Genomic DNA, 5,291 nt, shown 5'->3' on the forward strand with positions numbered 1-5,291 from the left:
TAGAAAATAAAATATAGTTACAAATTAAAGTTACAATAACACCAGCTTTGAGACTAATAATTGCTTTTAAAGAATTTATTAGTCTCTTAAATCAGGTAGAAAATAAAAAGTGGAGTTACAAACAATTGTTACAGTAATGGTAGCTTTTTATAAGCACATGTGTTTACATTTACTGAGATCTTTATTTCTTCATATAGCTTCAAGTTACTATCTAATGATCTTTCATTTCAACCTGAAGAACTTCCTTCAGCATTTATTGCAGGACAGGTCTAGTGGTAACAAAACTCCTTCTAAAATTTCTGCTGGGTGATTTGCTGATAATCTTATTGACAATCTCTGTATTTGCTAAGTTACTTCTCCTTTACTGCTTTTAAGATTCTCTTTATCTTTCCACAGTTTGATTATAATGCATTTCAGTATGGAACTGTTGGAATTCATCCTAATTGGAGTTTATTGAGCTTCTTATATATTTATACTTATGATTTTCATCAGATTTGGGATTTTTTTAGCCATTACTTTTTTTCAAATATTACCTGTTTCCTTTTTCTCTATCCTTTTTTCCTTCTCTAAGACTCCTACAATGCATCTTTTCTTAACTCATTGAAGATATTTATAGGCGTTATTGTCAGTTTAAGTTCTCTGTCATACAAATCATACAACTCCACCTCATTAGGGTCAGCTTCTAGAGCTTTATCTTATTCCTTTGTTTGGAATATCTTCACCCAATTCTTATAGTTCCTTGACTCCCTGTCTTGATGGAATGTGTAAAATTCCAGAGTCAGTGAAGAGAATTTTTCATTTGGAGAACTGCAATTGAACAGTAGGTATTATGGGAAATAAGATGGGAGTGTGCAGCTAGAGAGATAAGCAGAGGTAAGATAATGAAATAATGGTGAAGGACTTTATTTTGAAGGTAATGGGGTCCCATTAAATGTTTCAAATGGAGGACATATAATCAGATCTTGAATTATAAAAATGTCTGTGGAGACTACACTAGAGTACTAGAGTAAGTACGACTGAAGCTGGGGACAGTAGTTAGAAGAGTAATAGCAATGCAAAAAGGAGCAGTGGACTGAGCCCAAGTAATACTAGTGGTGATAGAAAGAAGGGATGAAAACAACAGGTCAGCAGGGTGTGTGGTTTGATGGGAAATGGAGTAGAGTGGAGGATGGAACCAGTGGACAAGGTGGGTAGTCTCTGAGAATGGGAAGACCAGGGTAAAGTAGAAACAGTGAGTTCCACTTATGGCATGGTATATTTAAGAAACTCAGGTGACAGCCAGGTGGAGGTGTCAAGCCACCATTATAGGTTTAGTGAGCAGTAGAAGGATCTGGGATGGAGATGTGTATTAGGGAGTTCATGAGAGTGGGGAGGAGTGCTTTTAGGAAAGCATTAAAGAAAGCTATTATTTCTCTCAATTTTGTTGGGGTTGGTCATTCCATAAAGATACAGGGTCTTCATAGTTTCCTTAGAGATGGTTTTGGGAGGTTCTGATATGGTACCTTTGCCACTAATCACTGGTGAGACTGAAGCAACCTAAACCACATAGGAAGCCCTTCCTTTGCAAGGCAAATTTCTGGTGATGCAAAGACAAAGAAACACTATGTGTGCTCAAATTAATTAGAAGAGTAAAAATTATCGACTTCCTACTTCCACTACCCTCTGCTCTTTCCTGTGAGTGCCAGCAGCGGGAGGTGAGGGCTGTGAACACTGAGTTTCACGATTTCATCGTAGAGACAGTTCTACTGTAGAGATGGTCAACGTACCTAAAACCCAAAGAACTTTCTGTAAGAAGTATGGCAAGCATCAGCCTCACAAAGTGGCCCAGTATAAGAAGGGCAAAGATTCTTTGTATGCCTAAGGAAAGCGGCACTATGATAGAAAGCCAGAGTGGCTATGGTAGGCAGACAAAGCCAATTTTCCGGAAGAAGGCTAAAACCACAAAGAAGATTATGCTAAGGCTGGAATGTGTTGAGCCTAACTGCAGATCCAAGAGGATGCTGGCCATTAAGAGATGCAAGCATTTTGAACTGGGAGGAGATAAGAAAAGAAAGGGCCAAGTGATCCAGTTCTAAACTTTGAGACTTTTTGTCTTTTTGAGGAGAAATTGTTGAAGCTACAGAAAAATTACCTGTAGGGAAATAAATACAATGATATTAAAAAAAAAATCAAAACAAAAAGAGCAAAAATTATCCCTAGTGTACCTTTGTCATCCACGAACTTGATTTGTTATTTATTATTATCTGGACACATTCATTCTCTTCATAAAGGCTGGAGCAGGCCTAGCTGGAACACTAATTAAGTGCCTCCTCTTGGCTTAGTGTCCTGTGCTATTTTATGGAATCACTGATGTCAGAGATTACATTTATACTCATCTCTGTAGACTCAGTTCCTTGACCAGGGCCTGGCAAGTGGAAGGTCCTCATAAGTATTCATTGATTATAATGAGGTTCTCTGAAGGAAGAAGAGACCTTCATATTCTAAGGATTTCCTTTTATTTCTTAGAATGGTGTGGGGATATATGGTAGGATTGATTAGAGGCAAGGCTTAAATCTTCTTGAAGCTCATATTTTTTGAGTTATGGAGTATTTAAAAGTTCTCTGGTACTTGGATTTCCATGGTTATGTAAAAGATCCTTAAATTTGTATTGACAAATCTTTACTCTTAATTATTGTTTGATATCTTATATATAGTGTACTAATTTTAGAAGTTATTATTTAGAGGTTACAGCTAGGAGATGAAATACCTATATTAATGGCTATATTAGCTATAATTCTTCTAGTTATAGATAATAGAAAATATAACCCAAGTTAACTTAAACAAGGCTAGAATATGCCATTAGGTCAGGCTTTTCCTAGAGATCAGTGTCGAGGCCTTGGAGAGTTCCTCTCATTGATTTTGTTTCCACTTCCTCTGGGTTGATTCCATTTTCAGGCCTTTCTTTCATGGTTGCAAGATGGTTACTAGGAGCTATAAAAAGCTTCCAAGCTGAAATCCTGTAGAAAAATATTGAGAATCTTTGTCGTGGTGTCCCTCACTAAAGTCTTACTGACTGTGGGTCATTCAACCATCCATAAAACTATCCTTATGATTAAGAGAATGGGAAATACTGATTAGATTAGATTAGATCTGCTTTTATGCTCTACTCTGAGGCCAAAATGCATTGGCTGGTTTGGAGGAAGGTGTTGCTTCTCTAGGGGGACCAGGAAAAGGGGAATGCCTGCCAAGTGTCAAAAACAGTCCATGGCATGTGAGTATTTTTCCCTTTTGACCTATGACAAGCACTCACAGTTAATCATAGTACTTTTTCTCACTGTACCTGGATACGGCTCAGCAACTTTATCAATGTAGGACTCTAGTCAGCCACTAACAAGCCCTCAGAGTTGGCAAGCAGGATGAACACTTTATGCCATCACTGGCCTTGAAGCAGAAAATGCCTGAAGATCTTTAAAGAAAGGCATGCTTTTCCTCCCCAGTAAATCATGGAAGAGGCAGACTAAAAGAATTATATAGTAAGACTAAAAGCAATCATTAATGAGTGTTTTTAGTTAATACCTATCCTTTTGCCTATATGTGTGTATGTATGAGAGAGAGAGAGAGACAGAGAGAGAGGAAGATTATTTTGTTTATAGGTTCTGAGAAACTCTCTGGAGTTATGGAATTTTAATAAATTTGTTCTTTTCAGGGTGGCCATTAAAAATGTTGGGAAACATTCTGTGATTTAGTGGCACAATGGGGCCAAATAATTCCTTGTTTTTCTACCAAAAAACCAAAACAAAACATAAACAAATGAAATCAGACTTAAAGAGATTGATTTCCCTTAGGGACCCAGTGGTCACGAATTTCAGGAATTCTGAGCCTAAGGCCTGCCTCTTGTATTTTTGGGATCCAGGATTAGCATGTAGACAGTCACCCGTGTATCCCAGGAAGCCCTGCCCTCTTTTGCTATTATTCCAAATCCCTCCAACTCTGGCTGGAAATCCCAGAAATATGCATTCAATTTTGTCATTTGCATTCTTGGTCTCTTTTTAAAACTTTGAAGGGTCCTGTGAAGAACAGACCATTAAATTCTACTGGCCCTTTACACTTCTAGCAGGAGTGTTAGATTAGCCTTTGAAAGCAGATTTTATTACAGGGGAAGTGGGAAAAATGTTGGGAGAAGAGGTGTCAGAAAGGGATAAAAGTGTCCACAAAGAGGAGGATGAAAAAGCCCAAAACAAATGTTTCTTTTCACTTGGTTATGTAGCCTTGGGGATGCAATCTGAGAATCTCCAAACTTGCTGTGTTTACTCTGCCATCCCTTGTATGCTGATTCAACAGACACTGATTGAGCTCCTACTATGTCCAGAGGACTCACCAGAATACCAAGAAGTAGTTTCTGACTGAGGAATCTTAATTATCTAATCACATATGATAGAAAGCAGCCATATTACCGTATTTTACATAGTGTTTCAAAAATTTTCAAGTTAATAATCCTAAAATTACTCTATAGTTATTTATTCTATAATTATTTGTACCTTCAAGTATGGAAAAATTACATCACTGAAAATTTTTTCAGTCACGAAATGTTACACTTTCTTAATACTCTTTTGGGGCTTACAAGTAAGTCAACACAACAACATTGAAACATTTCACTTTGTCAAATCTGTAGTATATTTAAATGGTGTTACAGTGCTCTCAGCAACCTCTACCTGTCTTTCTCCTTTTCTCTTTCTTCTTCTCTCTTTTTATAGACGGGGTCTTTCTCTCTTGATGGAGCTAGAGGACAATGGTGTCATTATAGCTCACAGCAACCTCAAACTCCTGGCCTCAAGTGATCCTCCTGCCTCACTCTCCTGAGTAGTTGGGACTACAGGTACCTGCCACATTGTCCAGCTAGTTTTTCTATTGTTAGTAGAGATGGGGTCTCACTCTTGCTCAGGCTGATCTTGAACTCCTGAGCTCCAGGGATTCTCCTGCTTCGGCCTCCCAGAACGCTAGGATTACAGGAGTAAGCCACCTGGCCGTCCCTCCCTTCTTTTATCTCTCTTGAACTTTCTCTCTTCCCTATCCTCTTCTTCCTCTTTCCTCTTCTCTATACTCCCTTTCTCTTCTTTCTCCTTTACATCCATCTCTCTGCCTGACTTTCTATAACCTCTGTCTTCCTCCTCCTCCTTTCTCCCTCTCTTTAATCCTGTTTACATCTCATCTCCTCCTTCTCTCTTTCACCTCAGTCTTTCTCCCTTGTCTCTCTTCACCTTTGCAGCTGGATCTCATTTGCTCCCCTGCACACAGACTTCCAGGTGTTGAGG

At 38.4% G+C, this 5,291-nt stretch overlaps 1 pseudogene across 1 annotated transcript; it reads left to right on the forward strand.

Annotated features, from left to right (window-relative positions):
* Positions 1–1,718: 1,718 nt before the first annotated feature.
* On the forward strand, positions 1,719–2,158 carry LOC100959765 (annotated as a pseudogene). Its single transcript, XR_153951.2, has one exon. The product of XR_153951.2 is annotated as a 60S ribosomal protein L36a-like (transcript).
* The last annotated feature ends 3,133 nt before the right edge of the window (positions 2,159–5,291 follow it).

This window comes from Otolemur garnettii, unplaced genomic scaffold (genome assembly GCF_000181295.1).
Source record: "Otolemur garnettii isolate 467f Iridium unplaced genomic scaffold, OtoGar3 scaffold00070, whole genome shotgun sequence".
NCBI classification, from domain to species: Eukaryota; Metazoa; Chordata; class Mammalia; order Primates; family Galagidae; genus Otolemur; species Otolemur garnettii.